The sequence below is a fragment of the Lathamus discolor genome, chromosome Z (genome assembly GCF_037157495.1).
Source record: "Lathamus discolor isolate bLatDis1 chromosome Z, bLatDis1.hap1, whole genome shotgun sequence".
Taxonomy (NCBI): domain Eukaryota; kingdom Metazoa; phylum Chordata; class Aves; order Psittaciformes; family Psittacidae; genus Lathamus; species Lathamus discolor.
The window spans coordinates 15,286,144-15,309,296 of NC_088909.1; the positions used below are offsets into that span (position 1 = coordinate 15,286,144).

Genomic DNA, 23,153 nt, shown 5'->3' on the forward strand with positions numbered 1-23,153 from the left:
GTGGTAAAGCTTTCATGTGCTTACAAAAGGCTTGATTCCCACTGTTTTTGATATCTGCAAATGACAGGTCAATAAAAGCTTTATTCAGTGATTGACAGTGTAGCAGAATGAGGCCAATAGAGTCTTCACTCAAAAAAAGGGAGAAACTACTCCAGTGATCTCGCAGGTAGAGGAAATGCTGAGCAAAGGACTACTGGAAATTTTCTGCAAGTTATACTTAAAAATAATTTTTAAAACCCACTTAAGTACTTTAAATACTTCAATAATAAAAAATACATACGTAATCCTGGTTTGGGCTTCATCAACTGCATTATGAACTTCTTCAACTGCATTTGTGCTCTATGTCTTCATTGTAATAAAGGAATAGACAAAATATGAGATAGGTAATTTCGCATACATACTCATCCGATCAAACTATTGGTACTAAAAATGGGTGGCTCCAGCGCCTTCATAGGGAGTGGGTGATGACACAGGTAGGAAGTGAATAAATAAATAAGAATTAAAACCACAGGATAGCGTACTGGAGTTTCTAATACACTAAAAGCAGGAAAATATTTTTGTTTATTAAAAACCTATAGATTCTACAGTTGAGAAGAAGAAATAATACACACTGAATTAAAGCAGAAATAATTTCAAAGACTATGGAATGACATTGGGAATGACGTGAAGCTCTTGTCCTATTTTTTTCTGCTAAACTTGCCAGAAAACAAACAAACAAAACCAAACAAATAAACAAACAAACAAAAAAAACTATTAAAGACATAGTGTTATTGTGTGTAACTCCTATGAGACCCTTCTATCATGTGTCAGGTCATGCTCAAACTTACCTGTGGCTTTTACATTTAAGCATTTCTCATCAGAAGTTGAAGCCTACACCCACAGGGAAACAAAGCACTGAGCAGCCCTTCTCAAATCACAGCAAAAATAATCTGAAGGCAAGCACTGCTCAAGTTTACTTTGCATTGGACTTGGCACCGTATCTGGTCATGTGGCTAACAATTCTGAGCAGTGCAGTTACTGCCACCTGAGGGAACCCAGGAAGAAGGGGGCTGCAGAGAAGGGGAACACACAAGGCAGAACATGTCCTTCTATTTTTCCTTGATTGTTAAAAATATTACTTGTGTAATAGATCAGGAAATGGCCAAAGACCAGGGGCTTTATCCTCTCCTTCTTATATTAATGCTTACTTTTCTTCCTTATTCTAATAAGAACTGTAAAACATCATCAGAGGAGGAATATTTTATATATATACACATGAACACACGGATGATAATGTCCTGTAAACACAATGATCCACGTTTTTCCTTTAGTGGCTTTTTACATTTTCCTTTATTTAGACAACCAATCCCTCCTAATGTCATGCAAGATGAAAGACATAGGCTGGAAACCCTGCTTTGCAGAGGACATGCACTTCAGTCATTCTTTGCTCTTGTTTAGTTCTATTCCAGCTTTCTGTAGTCTTGGCATCTGTTTCCACAGCATTATACCTATAGAGTCCCCCAATCACAGCAACAGGGAGAGTTTATACCTAAGATTGTCCTTTCTCTCTGGTTTCTGAAGAATGAAATCACCTTTTAACTACTGAAAAAATCAATCCAGATTCCTCAAAAAGCAGACAAATACTTCTATAGCAGAAAGTCTTAGATGAAAAATTTGGTTTGCTACTTGTCTGTCAGCGTCCACTAAATATTACCAAATTATTTCCTTGATATACTTGATGGCAACCAAATTTTTGAAGCTCTTATTTTAAGTTGCAGATGTGAGGATTCAGTTACTGCAAACATGGCTGTTACCACAGGCATCTAAGAGCACTTGGAAAGGCAATGTACTTAGAGGCTTTTCACAAAACATCACTCATTCAACGTCTACTGTTAATGTGCCTAATAATATATTGGCTTTAGAGTTGGCCTGTGCAAAGTAACATTGCTGGGACTTCTGTAGGTCCCCATTTTACACTGGAAGAAAGAAAAGGTAGTTTTAAGTTGCAAAATTCCTGTTGTGACTTAGCAACACATAGGCTTTTCATCCCTTTCAGCAGCAGGGGGCTCCTGGAAGTGAGGAATCTAGAGTTCACTGGGTTGTCAGGAAAACGATTTCAACCGCGCTCTCTGTACAGAGCTGTGAAGGTGTTTGTCTCTGTCCTGCAAAGGAGACACTCTGATAAAGGCTGGTCTCTAAGAGCTGGCCCAAATTTTTTCTTAATCAGCAAAACTCACTCACATGGACTACTGAGATGAGCACACTTGAACTAATTTTCTTCTACCTTTAAACTAGACAATTGAGAGAAATGCCACTTTTAACTGGAACTAAAAGTCTCTTCTAATAAATATCCTGCACCTGCAAGATAAACTAAATTTAGTGTGGAGGTGTTTGTGCCAACACATTCTCAATCCCATTTCTGCTTTTCACTAGTATCTTTTCCCCACCAGTGCTATGTGTTTAGCAGGTAACATCTGTTCCTAAGACTATTGATGAAAGTAGCACAGCTACTGCATAAGTTTACAATCCACACACTGCTGACAAGACTGAATGCAGTGCGAGTTGTCTAAGATCATTAAGAACTGTGGGCAGCTTAATTCAGGCAAATAAAGTACTGCTTTAAATGTGTCTCAAATGAAAATGAAGCTTTAGAATAGGCTGATAAGTGGACATCATTCACAAAGAAAAACTGTTCAAAGTTTGGTATATTTCTTTAAAGAAATTTTGAAAGGGCAATAAAAACAATTAATCATGAAGATACTTTATTGTTTTAAACAGAAGCAGCCCAGCAACTTGTAGATCCAAGATGCAGCAAGTCATTTGCATATGTAACTGTTTTCATGCACAATTACCTCGTTATTCAAAGTATACTTACACTTGTGATGCATTTAGGATGAAATTAATGCTCTGGGGAATAGCTCATGCACAGTCCAGGAGCTATTAAATACTAGTTTGCTGAAGTGTTAAGTGATACATTTCTTAAAAGATGAATTCCACTAAAATCAAGTATTGCCTTTTGTTGATGCAGTTCCATATTAATCAGCCCTGCAAACTGGTTACATGTAATACAGAATAAATGGCACTTCTAGAGACAAAACCTTGTCATGGTTTGAGACAGTTTTAAAAAAGCAAGCAAACAAACCAAACACTTAATTCCTTTTGTGTGCAAGTGGGTTTTCCTCCAAAATACTAAATAAATATAAGGATGCTTTTAGTCCCTATTACTAGAGTAAACCTGTGGCTGAAATCATCCTCCATCATCTTGTTCAAAATGTGAGATTTGCTTCCATGAGCATTGAAAAAGCAAGTTTTAACTGCTCTGCAACAGAATTAACTGGATAAAAAAGCTTTCTAGGGCAAAGCATACTATCAAAATTTCCAATATTTGGGTCATGAATCAAACAGGTTCCCCTAAAACAAGAGAGTTACTCTGGGTGCTCCAGCACCAGTGTACCAGCAGCACAGGCTGGGGGCCGGACTTACACTGGAGAAAAAAGGGATTTTAACGCAATAAAAATATTGTTAAATAATTTTAAGCTAAACATCTTGTGTTTGGATTTTTAAAGAGCTCAGAGTGTGCGTCAGATGGGGGATAATCCATAGTGATACAGTTAAAGTGCAGTTTCAGGATGACCTGCCTCCACATCTCTCTCCATTAGAACAACTTTGCTCTTAAGCTGTCCTCTCTGCTTCTCAAACGCTTTTGAAGAAAACTAAAAGTTCTTGACAGTGCTATTAAGGCAAGTAACTTGTGTTTGCCACTCCCTTCTCATTATGCCAGTAGCTTGATTCACCTTTGGATATACATGTACACAAAAAGACAAGTGGGTTTAGTGCTCTATTCTTCTGGAAGTACCCATAGCTTCATCCTCACAGATATATCTAGTTAACCTTCACAGATGGCACAAGCTAGTTCTGTCCATGGTCTGACGCAAACTGAAGCAACACAGCTGTGATAACGTAATCCTAAATGAGTCCTAAAACAACCGCTTGAGAAAGCAGGGTATTAAGCTAGGCAAGCTGCCCATAGCTACATGGGTTTTGCCAGGCTGTGGAGCTCAAAGATTTTCCGCAAGTGAGAGTCAGTTCAAGAGACCTATTAGACATGTCTGTACAATGGGGTAAGGAAGAACTCCTCATTTTATAAGTGGGCAGAAAAGTATAGTAAAATTCCAAGATTGACACAGGTGACACAGGAAACCTCTGGGAAAGCTCCCTTTTATCAGGCACTTCATCAGACCTCAGTGCCTCTCTGCTTTCCATGAATTACCAAACTGCTCCTTAGTATTACAAGTAATACCATGTATTTCTTCAATAACAGTAGTGGAGACTAAGCTGAACATTGTTAATAAATTCTCTTTTATTTTGTTGCTGTCCATCTGTACAGAATTTCTTGCCTGGAAAAAGAAACCAGAAGAGACCAGTAAGTTGAGGCCAGCACCTTTCCACTGTCTCCAGTCTCCTCCAAAGAGAGGGTCCTGACCACTGTCTCCAGGGCCAAGGGAAACCCAAACCATCACTATCTCTCTTAGTGTGCACACACTATTTGATCACTCACTCTGAAACCAATTTCAGCCTGTGGTTTGGTACTAGGATACATTGGAAAAGAACTAACTGTAGAATCTCTCTCTCTGTTTAGGATCTCAATTGTAGCAACAATTTGTTACACCAGCTCCATTTTTTAGCCAATGTTTAATTTGTCCATATCTTTGAAAATAGACCTGATTCACAAATATGTGCAAGAATACTTAGTATGGTCAATTTATATTTATAAAATTACTTGCTTAATGGAAAATACGTGGTAGATTTTGATGAGAGGCTGCAGATCCACTGGCTTCCTCCTTTCTTCCTCTTTCCTTTTTTTCTATTTAGGTTGCAGATCCATGAGGCAAAAATGTTTTATTCAGTGCCACTGCAGTGGCAAATCTTTTTTGCAAATCTTTTGTCTAGAACTTGACAATCCACCCAAGATAGATACACAAAGATATACAGGAGTGGAGACTACAATGGAAGCTGCTTGGCATGAAGGATTAACAGATTACTGAATGGACAAAGAAGAAAATGTCTAAAGCTTTATATATCGTCAGTTACAGGAGTATACTCCTCCTCCTTTGAAGTAATGCATACAGGAATGTATAACATATCCCTCACGTCATTAGAAGAGCTCTCATTTAGCAGTCACAGTACTGTACATCCTTGTTAAGCTTAAACAGATTTTTTTTTCTCCATGAATTCAAAGAATTTTCTTTTAGCTCCATGTGCAATCCTTTAAATAATTGCACAAGCAATAAATTAATGAAAATCAAGGAAACTGCCTCTACTTAGAAAACCAGCTTAATTTGGCATGCTCTGCTGCACACTTCTAAATGCTCAAAATCTTTCAGGCCCTGCTTAAACCAGATGCCTCCACACTGTGCAAGTAATCTTTATGAAAAAATAAATTTGAATAATAATATGAATTAAATTTGGCACTAAAGCATGAAATTCTTAAGCTGTCTCCTAAAAAAAGAGACATCAGGGACAGGAGACATCGGTTGCCCAGGGAGGTTGTGAGTGCTCCATCCTTGGCGATGTTCAAGGCCAGGTTGGATGAAGCCTTGGGTGGGATGGTTTATTGTGAGGTGTCCCTGCCCATGGCAGGGGGGTTGGAACTAGATGATCTTGAGGTCCTTTCCAACCCTAACTATTCTATGATTCTATGATTCTCGGCAGAGACTGCCATCCTGTTGCCTCCAAGCACATGTATTTACTTAGAAAGGAAAACTCACCAACAATTGCCGAGTTTGGTGGAAAAACAGTGCTGCTACAAATCCCTCCTGTTCTCTGCAGGAGTCATAGTTTTTTAAACTGTTCTTTTGAAATCCGCTCATTTTGTGGCTTGCACTGATTCAGCTGAGCTGTTTCTACTAGTCACCTTCCTCAAGCAGGCTTTCTCCAAGGTACCTCTGCTGACTTCTGCTGCTCTGTGAATCTCTCAGAGACTGCTGTACCATTTATTTTGCCCACTCTGGAAACGAAGTGTGAAATTTCACAGATCACTCATTTCTTTCAGTAGCTATCAGTGGATCTCTTCATATGCTTTCCCCGCAACTGGGCAGCAGCTGTATCCTAACCAGGACATTTATTGAGGAGAGCTCAGCTCTGCAATGTCTTGCCTCCCTACAGCCTGAACCTGCTGATCAAAAGAGCAAGTGACACGATTTACAGGCACTCACTGGAAGGGCATCTCACAGATGTTTGGTATGACAGTGATGCCAATTCTTTGAAACAAAAACAAAACACAGAAAACCTCAAACAAAACCCAAAACAACTGCCCCAAAACAAATAAACAAACACCAAAACACAGGAGGGGTATAAGTCTAATTTATAGTATGATAGCAAACTGTTTCTTGCAATTATAAACATGCAGAGCCTATTCTGCCTAAAATCAAATACATTTAAGAGTTGTATAGTGGAAAAAATTAAGGCTTGTCTGTTATCAAATCTAACAAAATATTTGAAATCCTCAACTTTGAAACCCATTATAAACACACATTTAGACTAGAGATGCGAAGTAGCTCAGAAATGTTGAAGTTCTATCACTTCCAGGGCAGAACTTCTTCAGAAAGCTCTGAACTGCATCGATTAACATTTCAAATCCATGTGAGTCTCCCTCGAGTACATGGAATCAGCTCTCCGTCTGTACACTGTTTTCTACTTACAGGAGCTAAGGATCTGAGGACCAGACCAGACGCTGCGTTGGCATGTCCACTTCACTTCAGAAGTTTGACAGTGCAGTATCACTTAAATAATGAAGCACACATCTGGTAGGAGATTGCTGTGGTTGGTTGAGTTTGTACAAGGTCAATTCATCCTCTAAGCTCCTGTATGCTGAGAATTAAGCAAGTAGTTTTCATGGCAACAAGCAGAACCAACTGATCGATCTCAGGGTTTGTTTTCTAAGTAGCATGCCTTTATTTTAAATCAGTTCTTATGGTATGCAAATAGGAGGGAGCTCTACTGTATTGTTCTGAGACATTTCCTGAAACTTTTTATTAGTTAATGCATACCTAAAGGAACTTATTCTAAAATATGATCCTTTCTCTTCCGTGAGGAAGGTAGCAAAACTATAATGCAAAAAACCCACACATGGCAGAGGGGAAAGTACACATATTTTTCCACAGATGATCTACCCCACTGCTGTGCTTTGCAAATTATGGGCTAGTCTTAACAAAGGGTGGATAATCTTTGAAGTCTGTGGAAATAACATACAGAAGGGCAATACCTGCTCAGTAGGAAATGTGGTATCCAGTTTCCTTACCTATTGTTATCATCTTGCTTTATAGAAATGTGTCAATCCTGATACAAAGCTTCACCTAGAAATTCTTCCTATAGTATAAGAAATAACAGACATTTTTATAAATTCAGCATCACATAAAAATGAGACAAACAGAATGAAAAATGATTTTTGTCACTCAACAAATAACATTGGTGGTCCACAGCATGAAAAAACAATTTAGTGAGTAAGGTATGTTGGTTCAAGCTCAGATCTCAACAATCTTTCACATCCTAACAATTATCTAAAGTAGCCTATCTTCAGCAGTGGTGGAAAACAGCTATCTGCATCCCAGTTCAGAGCTTTAAATTCAAGCAATTGTTTCATCTGAGTCTTTGGCATTTAAAGAAAATACTCAAATATTTTTTGCAAGTTTCCTTATTCTCCATTATTTGAAGACTTCGACTTGTCCGTTTGTTGTGGCTTTGGTGGCTTTTTCTATTTTTTCCATTTGGCAAGCATTGATTTTTCATAAATGTTCCTGTCAGAGTATGAACCAGCTTCTATGCCTCATAAAGGGACGGAGAAAGAGGAGAGCTCACCCTCAGATGGACACACACACAAACACTGAATTGTCAGCAGGATCACCGCTCATTCTCTCTGATCCTCTCCTCCTGCTAGCTTGTTCTTTAAAAGGACAACATCAAGTAGCAACTGAGATCGGAAAACAGTATTACGGTTCAGTTGTACTTTGCTCCCCCTCTGATAATCCACGACTGCCGTGCCAACAGATATCAGAGTTCCATAATGGAGCTTGAGTGACTAGGGCTGGCTCCTTCCACAGAGTGATACTTTCTGGTTGCATTGATTTTTGGCACTTATTTCCTGGGGTTTTGTCCTGAAGTGACAGACAATCTAGAAGAATACAGGTGTGGAGAGAAATATGAAAAATGAGAAATGTTTTCCTTCCTTAGCTTTTCCCATTGTTCTCATTTTTATAATACCAATCTGTGAGAAAGGTCAGCTTCCTTTATGTCCAGGATACTGTAATAGGGACATTAATACTGTAATTTTCCATTAAAACACCATCCTTTTCAATGAACCACCCAGGTACGTTTTAAAAGTAATCTTGGTTTTATGAGTCAGTTAAAATAAATAAATAAATAAATAAATGAATTGAAAGTAAAAAGCACCTCTGATGACCATGGAAACTTTGGATATGTTGGCACAAGCACATTATGATATGAAGTAACACCCCACAACCCAGATGCAGTCTGAAGTGTCTCTCATCCATGGTGTGCTTGGTTGTTTATCTCAGAGTACACACAGAGACCAAGTCAAGATGTTTTTTTCCTGTGGGGCTCAAGAGCATCCTATATGCCTAACAACCAAAAAGATGTTACTCATGCAACACGTCACCATGAAGGGAAAGCACTTCACGCTTTTCTCATGTTGCAGTCCTCTTTGTTTTTCTACCTTGAAAACAAGGACACTATATTTTTCTGCACATGGAAAGTAACAAGCACATTCAATTTAGCATCACTTTTGTTTACTTTTTTCTATTCAGAGCAACAAAGAAGATCTGCTGTCAGATCAGTTTGTGCTAACACTTGATTTCTTTCTTGCCTCTAACTTGGTCAGTCATTGACTAAAACTACTATTTTGCTTTCTTTAATGGACAGACAGCCTCTCTTGGCAAGCTCATTGACAGGTCCATACCAATTGATGCCCTTCCTCATAGAAAAAACAACTACTTGGATGGGGAAAAAAAGCTAGAAAGTTACAGAAACAGGCTGGTACTCCTTTTGACAAGAGGTGATGCAATCTGGAGATTGAGGCACTCACCACGCACCTCAAGAGAAGTCCAGCAGTGTTCACACACTTCAGCCTCATACCTGTGCTATGGCCTTGCAGCCCTGGGGCCTCCCCTCTTTCAAGAAGGAGCTGAGGGACTGGAAACAACTTCGCTGTAGCAATGACTATCCTGTAAACATAATTTAGGGACTTCACACAGGCTTCTGCATAGTGCAACCAGGCACCTGAAACTAAAAAACTGAGGCATTTCAGAAGTGCTTCATCTGTTAAGGCTTCCGGATAGTGACCAACAACCCTTGGGATGCCTTGTCATCACCCAGAGAGCATGAGAAAATGTGTGGGACAATGTCCCAGGTCTGCTGAGTTTCATGCCAGCAGCCACGAGGTGGCATGCAGAGCAGAACAAGTTTCTCCTGTCTGCAGCAGCACCAGAAAACTGCAGCAGTGCCACATGGATCCAGAGCTTTAGGCAGACCCCAAGAGACTGGACCTCCACTTGACCCCTTTAACTTCTGTGCCTCACCTGCAGCTCACTGCTCAGCTGTTTTTGCTGGAGAGTGGACAGTCGGTGCAGCAAGACTGGGCAAAGGCAGCAGAAGGGATTATCAGGGTGATGAGGGGGCACAGACCTGGCTTGACAGTAACACGCGCTGAATGGCTGCTGCCACTGCAGAGGCATCAGTCAGTCTTGTTGTTCCATCTATTTCCTGGAAAAGAAAAGCTGGTTATTTATGCTTCTGAAACCTCTGCTTTAAGAAAAGCTAATTTCACATTGAAGCTCAGGATGTACAGACAAGCTGGCCACCCCAATAGGGACAATGGAGGTAATAAATGCCTTTTTTTTTTTTTTAATGAATTAGACCTAACTGCAAGGAATAAAACCATTTTTAAACTGTATCAAGAGAATAAGCCCCAGTTTGCCTTGTTGTCAGATGTGATAGCCTGATCCAGCCAAGAATCTCATGTGTATAATGTATGTGTCTAATTACGCCAAGCACTTCTTCCCACATTGGATACTGCTACCTGTGAATCAGAGAAGAGAGAAGATCAAGGCTTAGTACCCTGCACTTGCAGCCTACATGAGTTAGGAGCAGGACCCAGACATCCTTACGGCCAAGTATTTCACTGCTGGAAAAAGTAGTCTTTTCATTTTGCCAAACATGTTCATACTGAAGCAATTATCCTTGGCAGTCTCTAACAATAATTTTTAAACATTCTCTTCAGTATCATCACTGAGTTCAAACTGTAATTTTTTTTTTTTTAATCCGCTCTCATTCTCCTTCTAGCTCTAATTATCTGGATTGCATCCACACCATGAAGCAGAATTGTGACAAGTAAGCAATCACCCCAGAGATTTCCCAGAAATTTGCTTTCTAATTGGGTTGAAAATGCCTGAACTTTCTGCATCACATTTTTGCACATAACTAGATTTTCTATGAACACAACCTTTGAAATGCAGAAATGCAATATTGCAATTATTTAATTGGGTTGTTGCACAACAGGATCTTATGGTCCTAGGTGCTGTACATAAATTTAGGCAAAAAGACAGTGGGTTCCTGTGCAAAAGAAATGAATACTTGAGGGTAAGATTAAAAAGAAATGATACTGGAGAAAAAGATTAAGAAGTTAACCTTGAAATGAACAGGTTGTACTGTAAGCATGAATCTGTAATTCTGTTGCAAAGAGAAGAAATATAATACGTTGGTGAAAATCCAGAACTTTCCTGGCTGCTATTTACAGACACATCATGTATGTCATATATACTCTCTGTCCCTTATTTACTCATTGGTAGAATGGAAATAATACTCAATATAGCTTCTTCATGGAGAATGATTAAGTGTTTGTAGTGCTCTGCAATCATTAGTTTGACAATATGGCTGTGGAATACTATTGCTAAAGACAAACTGCAATGTGTATAGTTGATACAGTATTGACTAACCTCATCTTTTCTGTTTTTAAAGTTTTAACTAAGCAATGCTTAATGAAATTTGCTAGACTAACTGCTCGTGTTGTCTCTGCTGGTAATGCAAAAGCAAACGTCTGTAAGTACGGTACCCTGAAGGCAGACATTAGGAGTTTCTCTGTTGAATCCAGCAGAGAAGTTTCTTGCATCTCCGTTGAATGCCATCATGCTGTGATTAGTTAATCATTAAGTACATAGTGCTTTTAATTAACTGCCAACTCTGCTTGGGCATCTGTTCTAAAATCACATCCGATCATGCTTTTCCCAGTCTGTGGCTATGGAGCTCTTCAATAATACAGTTGTTGCTCCATTCTCCAGCTCTCTCTGCTGCAAGACAGCTCAAGTCCAGAGTGCCCTACATGAATTGAAATATAAATGACCTACTCTTCCAAGGGAATAAAAGTAAATGGGAATTAAACTTATTTGCCTTAATAGGTAATAAATGCTGCTATTAAAAAGCAGATCAGGCCAATTAAATTTTTCTGGAAGAAAAAAGAATCTAGAAGATTTTTTTTTTTTTTTTTTAATATCAGCACACAATTTCATTAGTTGGCCTTTTCTTTTTTTTTTTTTTTTATAAGGGCCAGAGAAACTCATAATAAATACAACAGATTCTACAAAACATTTCATTTGACAAAAAGAGAGAAATACACAGTGCAACATTCCCTTACCAACACTATATTTGTCCATCTACATATCTCAGTCCCTGCTGGTCTCAAAAAACTCCTTTTTAAGTATATTTTAAAATTAACTCCAACATATCCTGTGGAGAAAAAGAAAAGATTGTAACATATTTTAGCACATTCTGCTTAAAAGGTGATAGGAAAAAGCAACATTAGAGGAAGGACAACACACAGCAACGCTAGTAGTAGGCATGGCGTCTTCTGTTGATGCTGTCAATCTGGTTGCAAACCAAACCAAACAAGATATGAGAGGATGACTTGGCCATTTGATGGAAAGGAATGAAATGAAACAAGGGCAGACCGGAGAGGCCCTGATCGTGTGACACCTTTTTAGCAGTTTCCAAGACCAGGAATTTCTTGGATCATGATTTGCTCCCCAGCCTAAGCACAGAGGGCTGAACACCTCAAGATCTCTAACCTGTACTCAAGCAGACTGACCTGCCAGATTAACACTAGAGCAGATGTTTTATGTCATGACAAATAACTGTGCTCCATTATCACAGCCAGCACTGGTAAAGCTGGTCAGAAAACAACAGTCTCAGCCAGCACTCATGTTGCAGGTGAGATGCTTGTTCACGCTGTGTATGCGTGCTGGCCATGTACAGATTCCTGTGTGTATGGGCAACACACTGCAAAAAGCAGGAAGACTGGTGGTCTTTCTATTCAAAAATTTCTCAGTAAAAAGACAAGGACATGCAGAAACCCAGGAACACATTATAGCAACTCCACTGCTACCAGTCTCACACTAGTGTATGCCGTTTCAGACCATCCATCTCTAAGCTGTTCCTTGTAACATATGAAACCTTGCTAATAAAAGGGTAGAATTCATAAAGTGCCCATTATTTCTATATAGAAATGTCTGTCAAGGAAAAGGGCACTCTTTGTCAAGTACTGAAAACAGAGAAGAATAAACCATCATTAAGCTTTAAACTTGTTCTGTCAGTAGTGGAGTGATAAACTTTTATGAACCTTGCAATATAGAATTAAACATTGCAGTTAAACAACAGCCAGTCTATAGCAGGCAGGCATGTAATGATTCTGGCTAATGTAACAAACACTGTCAGATACCCATTTTACATAATAGCTCTTTTTCAATGAGTTCAAAGTAATTCTGCTGTTTTCTTTGAAAATATCACTGTGGATGTCAAGATGTGCCAACACATAGAAAAGGGGTATTTCATAACAATATGAAAACATGCATTTCTAGTTGTTTCCACACTGAACTACACTGAGGGCAGCACTTTTATATACGGAGTTCAAGGCATTCCTGGGAACAGGCTGCTTTCTGATGACATCATGAGAACATTGTCACTCAGGCAACAACTTGCTACTATGGCAACCACAGCTTTTACAGATGTTGAATGCCAGTGAGGTTAAAAAACACCATTTTGAGATCTATTAGTTAAAAGTTTGCCAATATTTGATGCAAGAAGCAACAAGAAGTCTGTTGCACAGCCTTGTGCACTGCTCTACCTGTTACTGGGAAGCTGAGAACAATGAGTTTTGTTTTCCAGCCAAGGAGTTTCTGGGGTAACTGCACTTTCAGATACCTCCTTCCATGCCACTGAGGCTAGAAAGAGACCTGAACACTAACTTTGTGATTTGGGGGCAGCTGGAAGAAAAGGACTGCTGCCTCATTTTAGAGTCCCTCAAAATGTAGAGATCTGGGGATCAGGAGTTTCAGTACTCTCAGAGCAGAAACCAACACAGACTGTGAAGATAGTCAGGTATTATATGAAGATGCACATTTGGAAGAGAAGCAAATTCTCCCCCGACTGCAAAGAATTATAGAATCTGAGATAAAAACATCTGGATTTTTAAGCAATTGCTATCTGTGCTGAGGGTACTGTCAGATGAAATCAGTCAGTTACAAATTGTTTTAAAACTAAAAGCCATGTTACTGTTCCAAAACTTTATGCATTCTACCAACTGTAAGCAAATCTCAGTGGCTCTAGAACATTGTCAAATCAAAGATATCACCCTGATGAGTAACCCGCCCTCTGCAGGACATTATACGATGTCCTAACTTTAATCACAGATTTGTTCAGCTGGTTTTGTCGCCAACGGATACAGCAGAGGATTATATCAATACTCCCAGTAAATTAAGTTTCCTGAATTAGAAAGGGTCATAAACACAATCTAGCCAGAATCCACTCTGAAACTTGACTGTTATATAAGCATTTCTTCATTTTGTAGCCATAAACCTTAACTCAGTTAGATCTTCCAGGAGTTGTACTGTCTGCTAGGCTGGAGAGCTGCTTGGGGTGGCACGTATAGGAAGGAAGAACTGGAGGGGGAGAGGGGTGTACAGATTTACCCCTGGGGTTTTTTCCTTGTTGACACTTTATAATGAAGCTCATCAACTAAAACTGTAATAAAAATGGAGTTTAAATGTGTGTGTTAAAAATGCAAAAGCTAAGGTATATTGTTTATAATGCATTTCCTGCCACATTTGAAGTAACTGGTCATGACTGGCAGTCTCAGAGGAATAACCAAATTATTACACTTCTTTGTGGGGTGGTCTGAACAGTGTGATACTGAGATGCAACAGCAAGCTTTGAGAATCACTTCTGTTCTGGGTCTGTATGAAAGCCATCCAGCTTTTGCACAATGAAAACAAAAAGCTTTCAATACACCCACTTACTGTACCTCTATGTTTTCTTCCATATGTATCCTATGAGGCATTTTGTAGTGTTCCTTTTTAGTCCAGGAGAATATTAACGCCACCACTGGTTTTCATTTCCACAGGTTATCCAGCAATCTTGGCTCCTATTGGCAGTGAAGCCCCTTCTCCACGCAATTCTCCCCCATCATCAGCAAGAACAGAGATGTGGAAGAGGCCAATTACCTTTTGTAGAGAAGGAAATTACTTGCTTATAATTGAGTTCTCCGAGCATGGTGTCCGCTATTAGAGCCACACTCATCCTCCCAGCACCCCCTGAGAGTTGGGGTTTTATTCCTATTTAAGTTCTAATTATTATAATTAGTCTGAAAAGGATTTGGGAGTTAGGGGCTATGATATGCCATATAGACCCCTCAAGGCATCTTTTTGTACTAACTCATTATGACCAGTTCTAAACTTTACCATTTAATCTAGTCATTCAGTACCCAAGGTCACAACAGCTGAGACCCCCTGAGCATCAATCCATAGAGACTCCCACCTTCGGAGAACTACAATTAAAAGGTAAATAATTCCCTTGCTGCTTCCTCTGTGAGGCAATGCTATAAGTCAAGAACGGAATCCAACCTCAGCCTAATTACTACTTCGGTAATTTATGCAGTTGCAATGAAAAAGCTGGCAAATGCTTTTTCATTTATCAAAACAAAAACACAAGGCCAGCTACAGTTCATCTCAGACTGAACTTGACAAGAGACTCAGCCTTACAACAGAAAAGTTGCAAACTTTGTTTGTCCGTATCACACAAACTCAAAAAAATTCTGGAGACCTACACTCCAAGAAAGCCAAATAATCCTCACAACATGAAGGCCATGGAAACAGCACTCTTCACCATGCTAATGAAAGATGCAATCCTTTTTTTTATTTATCCCATCCCAAAACTTCTGTTAAATCATTACAGTACAAGTTTTAAATTATTTGAATCAGGCTATGCAATAAAGGATTTGAAACAGTGCTGAATTGTAGTATGAGTGAGAACAAATTCTGAAAAGTACCATCACCCAAGTTGACAGATTACAAGGAATTCAACAGATGTTGGTATTTTCCTGAATGACAGCAGCCTCCAGGCTTGAAAACTGTAAATTAAAGCTTAAAATTTCACAGGACAGAGCATGAAATGAGTACAATATTAACATAAGCCAGCTTCAGTGTGCGCTCGCAGCCCAGAAAGCCAACCGTGTCCTGGGCTGCATCAAAAGGAGCGTGACCAACAGGTCGAAGGAGGTGATCCTGCCCCTCTACTCTGCTCTTGTGAGACCTCACTTGGAGTATTGTGCACAGTTCTGGTGTCCTCAACATAAAAAGGACATGGAACTGCTGGAACAAGTCCAGAGGAGGGCCACGAGGATGATCAGGGGACTGGAGCTCCTCCCGTATGAAGATAGGCTGAGAAAGTTGGGGCTGTTTCAGCCTGGAGAAGAGAAGGCTGCCTGGAGACCACATAGCAGCCTTCCAGTATCTGAAGGGGGCCTATAGGTGTGCTGGGGAGGCACTCTTCGCTAGGGACTGTAGTGACAGGACAAGGGGTAATGGGTTAAAATTTGACCAGGGGACGTTTAGATTGGATATAAGGAAGTTCTTTACTGTAAGGGTGGTGAGGCACTGGATGTGTTCCCAAGGAAGTTGTGAATGCTCCATCCCTGGCGGTGTTCAAGGCTGGGTTGGACAGAGCCTTGAGTGACATGGTTTAGTGTGAGATGTCCCTGCCCATGGCAGGGCAGTTGGAACTGGATGATCTTAAGGTCCTTTCCAACCCTAGCTATTCTATGATTCTATGAATTTTTTGCCAGCAGTTGGAGTCATAGAATCATGGAATGGTTTGGCTTGGAAAGGATCTCTAAGATCATCCAGTTTCAACCTGCTGCCATGCCCAGGGACAACTTCCACTTGAGCAGTTTGCTTAAAGTCCTGTCCAACATGGCCTTGAACACTGTCAGGGCGGTGCATTCGCAGTGCACAGTGTCAGTACATGGAGAAGAAGGCAGTTTCAAATACTTCCATTGATAATATTTTTTAAAGATAACTGAATTCCATCTGAAAATCAGAAAATGCATCCACATTTCTATCAATAAAGTATATTGTGCAACAATATGATACTTGCTTATTATACATGCCAGTAATTACAAGTGCAAGACTCAATGGCTGTATTGAATTCTTGGTGAAAATGTGGCTCTTTGAATCAGAATTTAGAAAGTATAAGTAATAATGTACACCAATTTCTAGATAAATAATTCCAAGTCAGTGACATAAAAACATATTGATAAACCAACTGTCTTCTTGATTTTTTTTTTAAATGAGCAAATCACAACTTGGGACATGTTATCATAAGGCTATTACAACGCAGTGTATCAATTTTCCATACTGGCTTGGCAGTACAGACTAACATCACTCTTGAAGATTTGACAACTCTAAATTTCAATTGCAAGAAACTCCATCTACAGGAGGGTGGAAAAAATGCTGAGTTTGCTCTCATTTTCTGCTAGAACTGTATCAATACTTCAGCCTAAAGCAACCTGAATCTCTACCCTGGGATCGTAGGTGTAGCAGCTTCAGCAGTGTCCCTAGCTGTACCACATCCTCCTAACCAGCGCACACGATTAAGCAAGATAGGCAATTTTTGCTCCGAAGTAGGGTCCACAAAATGAATTATCTTATTCCCAGCCAACATTAGTATCACACTAGGTGCCAATACGAAGAAGTTTGCACTGGTGCTGTCTGAGGACTGTGTTTGCAGGTGACAAACAGACTTAAATTTCTAATGTTGTTAGGTCAGAAATAGCCTCCTAATTTTCCTAAATTAAATTATGGGCTACTGTCATATTTGTAGCCAAGTATGTTAACTACAGAACCAGTATTTCAGCTGCTGCTGCTTCTTTCTTTAAAAAAATGAAGCGGGAGAGAAAGTTCAAGGACAAAGGCAGGGGAGTAGGTCAAATATTGATACATTAATCTGGACATCAAAATGCTCTTGTATGTGTCCAAATGTCTGAGGCCCCACATAAAACTTGTGGCAAGACTAAAGCCATTGTGTTACTTACAGTTCCTGAAAGTCAGTTTTCACTGGTGGCCATTCAGCTTTAACTGTATTGTCAGACACATACAGACCTCTAGGGGCATCATTTAGGAGAGAAAACACTTTTGTTTCCATTTAATGACTGAGACAGTTGTATGTCATGGACTGTTCAAAGCTCTCCAGCGCCATAGGCAAAAATTAATTTCCCCTCCTAAAGGATGAGAAACAAAATAATATAGTTTGTATTTATCACTGGCAGCAGTAAAACTCCACAGACAGGTGGAGAGCCCGGGCAGACACATAGTGCTCCAAGGAAGGTTGCCAGCTTTCTCAAATCTCTAAGCTGCTTTCCTCCTCCTGCTAGGACACTGACCTGAAGAAAATCAAATCCCAGTGACGGTGGTTAAAAGACATACGAGGCAAGAACCAAGCTGCCCTGTGCCTGGGATATGAGGCCATGATCCCCAGGCTCATCGAGACTACACTTTCTTTTCCTCTTCCACCACCAGTGCCCAGAAAGATGCCTGCGCCACCTGCCCAATTCCCAACGAAGTCCCTCTGCACTCCCACTCTCTCTCCTCCTTAAGAAAGGCACAAGTCCCTCTAGCCCACCTCTCTCTTCCAACCTCATCTCCTGAAGATGTGAAATCCATTCTTCTACCAAGATGTACAGGTTTCTGCTGACACATATAACAGCCAGCTCAGTCTAACACTACCTGTCTCCATCCTTCTCCCTCTAAAGGAGCTCCAGAATCATAAGCCTGGGGGGAGAGGAGGAGATTGTGGGCTCCCTCTCCTCCACCCAGCTCAGCTCTGGTGGGAAGTCAGGTTGAACACAGGCTAGTGACTCCCAGATCTACTGAGCAACCGGCAGCTATAGGAAGCATCTTGGCCATGTGTATCCTCTGGGTGCAACACACTGGACTCCTCTTCAGTGACTGCTTGAAAGCAAAAGATTATTTTCCTCCAGAAGTTACACGTGGAATGCCCAGCAGATGCACAGGACTCAAGCAGACTATAATTATAAATTAAGTGGGGAAAATTAAGGTGCAACATCTTTGATTTGTATTTTTGGCAGCAAACTGACAATGACATCGGAACCTGCATTTTTGTTTTATCCCATACATGGCTTTTATGAAGGTTTTACTTTAAATCAGAAGACAAACATGGAGAAAAATATTTCTACTGAAGCTTGTTTATAGTATGTTTTCTCAGGCTTCATTCCCTCTTGTACTGAAAAGTTATCTAAATCAGAACTTCATAGATTCACTCCTAGGTCTTTTTTGTGAAGTGTTCAGAAGAGTCTATGCCATGTAATATTGTAAAAGTGCTGCCTTCCTCTAACACTGTGGTTAAGTTCTCATTTAATAGCAAATGCATTATTTAATCTGTTGAGTCTGATATCTAGCATTTCCTATAATCATAAAAAGCCACAAGTCTCCCTCATAAAGCTGCTCTCAGTACATTGTGTCCCACAAACGTTAGTTCATTGCTCTTCCAGTAGCTCTGGGAAAGGCCCGTTGCTATTGATATCCACATCCCAGTGGAAGCATTTTCCTTTGAGCTACTCTGTTTCATCAAGCTATTAGATGACCTGAAGTCTCTTGGAGCCCCAGATTAGTGAATCCAGACTTTTGTGCTAGTATTTTATTTCTGACATTCTACCTTCTGAGAGATGGTTGTAGGTGAATGATTTTTCTACTGTCACAAGATGTATTGGTTTAATTTAATGCATTCTTGCAATCAGCATCACATCTGGGACCCCACCTGGAGTACTGCATTCAGCTCTGGGGGGCTCAGCATAAGAATGATGAGGAGCTGTTGGAGTGAAGCTGTTGAGTGATGCTCAGAAGGCTGGAGTACCTCTGCTATGGCGACAGGCTGAGAGAGTTGCGATTGTTCAACCTGGAGAAGGCCCCAGGGAGACCTTAGAGCAGCTTCCAGTACCTAAAGGGGCCCTAGAAGAAATCTGGAGAGGGATTTTTTTATAAGTGCATGTAGTGATAGGACAGGGGGTATGGCTTTAAACTGACAGAGGTAGATTTAAGTTAGATATTAGGAAGAAATTCTTCACTATAAGAGTGGTGAGATACTGGAACAGGTTGCTCAGAGAAGGTGTAGCTGCCCCATCCCTGGCAATGCTCAAGGCCAGCCTGGATGGGCCTTGAAGCAACTTAGTCTAGTAGAAGGTGTCCCTACCTGTGGCAGGTGGTTGGAACTAGGTAAAATTTAAGGTCCCTTCCAACAGAAACCATTCTACGATTCTATGATTTGTTCCTCTCCACTAAAAAACTACCACATGTGAACTCCACTAATATGCATCCCTTCTCCTTATAACCTCTAGTAGCCAACCTCTCCTCAAAACTGCACATCATGGTGAGTGTGCAGCTCTGAATTCAGGGCTGCAGGACAGCATTCAGGGATGAAAGGATCCGCTGAGAGGCTTCTTGCACCTCCTTGTGGCAGTCTGCCTCAGAATTGCTCTTACTTCCCATGCATCTCCCTATCTCTTTTGCCCCTTAATGTATCCTTTTGGAGGTTACTTACATAAGTAGTGATGGCAGTACTTGAAGATGATGTAATTGAAGTAAATTAAAGTTCTAACAAGGAATACATGCAAACATAGAGAAGAGCATCACTGGATATGAAAGAAGCCACAAATTCTACTTTCACAAGGATGCAATACCTTCCTACAGCTCTTCTGCACCTGAAGTTCCACTGATTTTTCTCCTCTGGTCAATGGGGACTCAGGTCTGACACAAAAATTGCTTCAGCTGTACCTTTGGTCCCAATTATATTTGCAAAAGACATCTCCAAACCTTGCCATTTGTAGTCCACTGAATATGCAGAGATTAAATATAAATCATCCTGAACATGTATGTAACTGCTCATTTGTGCAATTTTTTAAACCTCTCTGATAACAGGACTGTAAAATGCAGAAAGTAACACTTTTATAGTGGCCAGCAGCTATATGCTGTTTTCTAAACACCAAACCACAGGTAGCAAAGCAAACCTGCTATGCACCCCATGGTAGTGAAGAAATTCTTCTGTCAAAATGCTGTTTTGTGGTGATTCAGTTGCAGATAAGGAGATAATATATTTATTTAATCATATAAACAATAAGTGAGATTTATAAACAATGAAGTATATAAATGATAGATTTCCAGAAAGGATGCAAAGTAGAAAACATGTTAGTAATATTAGCTTCCTTTGAAAAAAGTTTTATAATCCAGTACATACATTGAAGGCTCTTATAGCCCCTCAAGTTTTCAATGCGGAAAACACACACTGGGAACCATTATGAAGCACAGAAACAGAAATTCAGCTGCTTGCATCATTGCCCTGTTCAAAATGCTTTTCTACAATAACACTTTTACAATTGCCCTCAATTTAATGCCTCTGTTTTGATCACTTGAACAACCACCCAGCTGGCACAAGCTGGCCTTGCTCTGCTACGGTATAACTGCTCAGTTAAAATACTTTCTCCCTGGTTGCCAAGACATCACTCTGAGGCACGACACAGTAAAAGCCAGGTTTTTCTTCTGAATTCTATAACTATGGACCAGTAGCAATATTCATGTAGTGCTATTTATGTTAAACTTAGGATAACAATGTCTACATCAGGTAGCACCACTACCATTCAGTTGCCATTCACCACCATCAGGATCTGTTTGCCACAGCAGTCCAATTACCTTTGCAATTAGCATCCTTCTCTCCTCTTCTTTATGAAATCTGGATGACACAAGTTAGAAGACTGTAGTCAGTGGTGTTACAGGCCGGATGGACAGTAAAGGGACTAAGACATGGAAAGTCTTCAGTATCAGTGAATCATTTCAAGTACAGAGTGGAAAAAAATGGGTACATTATATTTTCAACATCTAAACAGGAGGGAAAGAAAGAAAAAAAAGGGGGGGGGATCTAATTTCACATACATAAAATCTAATGGAAGAAGAGATTTAATTACCAGTAACACATTTAGAATTGCCTTAATCATAGAAATGTCACTGGTTATAGCTTCAATTAACTAAAAAATAGACAAACCTTAATTTCTCTCACAAACATACATAGACTGTCACAATTAATTGCAGAATGTTAACTTACTAAGGCTTGTGACACTTCTCTTAACATTTAATTTTAGATTGGATATAAGGAAGAAGTTCTTTACTGTAAGGGTGGTGAGGCACTGGAATGCGTTGCCCAAGGAAGTTGTGAATCCTCAATCCCTGGCGGTGTTCAAGGCCGGGTTGGACAGAGCCTTGAGTGACATGGTTTAGTGTGAGGTGTCCCTGCCGATGGCAGGGGGGTTGGAACTAGATGATCTTAAGGTCCATTCCAACCCAAACTATTCTATGATTCTATGATTCTGTGATTAACAGTGTCCTTGACGCTGGTAAGAGCTTGAATGACAACCTGATAAAGCAGAAGGAAAGAAAAATGACATTATTCCTAGCAAACAAACAAACAAACAAACAAAAAAATGTCGAACTTCACCATCATTTAAGGAAAAAAAATGTTGGCCTGCATATGCTTGTAAGGACAGACTATAATAAGAAAATGCAGTTTTCACAAGTACAGCATGGCAATACATAGGTCATCACTTAAAACAAAGCTTCTCATTGAGAAAAAGGAAAGGAAAGGAAAGGAAAGGAAAGGAAAGGAAAGGAAAGGAAAGGAAAGGAAAGGAAAGGAAAGGAAAGGAAAGGAAAGGAAAGGAAAGGAAAGGAAAGGAAAGGAAAGGAAAGGAAAGGAAAGGAAAGGAAAGGAAAGGAAAGGAAAGGAAAGGAAAGGAAAGGAAAGGAAAGGAAAGGAAAGGAAAGGAAAGGAAAGGAAAGGAAAGGAAAGGAAAGGAAAGGAAAGGAAAGGAAGGGGCCCGGATTTCTATAGCCCCAGAAGGAGTCAGGACAAAGGAGGAGTTTGCTTTGGTAGATGAGGATTGGGTTAGGGATCAGCTATGCAAACTGGACATCTGTAAATCGATGGGTCCGGATGGAATGCACCCACGGGTGCTGAGGGAGCTGGCGGAGGTCATTGCTAGGCCACTTTCCATCATCTTTGGTAAGTCGTGGGAAACGGGCGAGGTGCCTGAGGATTGGCGGATGGCAAAGGTCACACCAATCTATAAAAAGGGCAAGGAGGACCCGGGTAATTATAGACCGGTCAGCCTTACCTCCATCCCTGGAAAGATGATGGAACAACTTATTCTTGACTCCATCACTAGGCATATCAAGGATGAGGGGGTCATTAAGAACAGCCAACATGGTTTTATGAGGGGGAAGTCATGTATGACCAACCTTATAGCCTTCTATGAGGAAGTGACTAGGTGGAGGGATGATGGTAGAGCGGTAGATGTAGTTTTTCTTGATTTCAGTAAGGCATTTGATACTGTCTCCCACAGCATCCTCATAGATAAGCTAAGGAAGTGTGGGCTTGACGATCAAGTAGGGAGGTGGATCGAGAACTGGTTGAAAGGAAGAAGGCAGAGAGTTGTGGTCAATGGCGCAGAATCTAGCTGGAGGTCTGTGACTAGTGGAGTTCCTCAGGGGTCGGTGCTGGGACCGGTGCTGTTTAATATTTTCATCAATGACCTGGATGAGGGAACTGAGTGCACCCTCAGCAAGTTTGCTGATGACACAAAACTGGGAGGAGTGGCTGACACACCAGAGGACTGTGCTGCCATTCAGCGAGACCTGGACAGGCTGGAGAGTTGGGCGGGGAGAAACTTGATGAAATTTAACAAGGGCAAGTGTAGAGTCTTGCATCTGGGGAAG

General features: G+C 40.4%; 1 long non-coding RNA gene across 6 annotated transcripts; it reads right to left on the minus strand.

Moving 5' to 3' along the window:
• Window positions 1–4,334: 4,334 nt before the first annotated feature.
• LOC136005221 (uncharacterized) lies at window positions 4,335–21,809 on the minus strand. Of its 6 annotated transcripts, none has more exons than XR_010608728.1 (8): window positions 21,551–21,809; window positions 21,078–21,197; window positions 11,684–11,775; window positions 9,573–9,756; window positions 7,280–7,347; window positions 6,681–6,849; window positions 5,748–5,986; window positions 4,335–4,376 (listed from the first exon to the last, which is right to left on the minus strand). It is a non-coding gene; the product is annotated as an uncharacterized LOC136005221 (long non-coding RNA). The 6 variants fall into 6 exon arrangements; XR_010608726.1 differs by having other exon boundaries at window positions 7,280–8,149; XR_010608724.1 differs by having other exon boundaries at window positions 6,681–8,149; window positions 21,078–21,117.
• Between the last annotated feature and the right edge of the window lie 1,344 nt (window positions 21,810–23,153).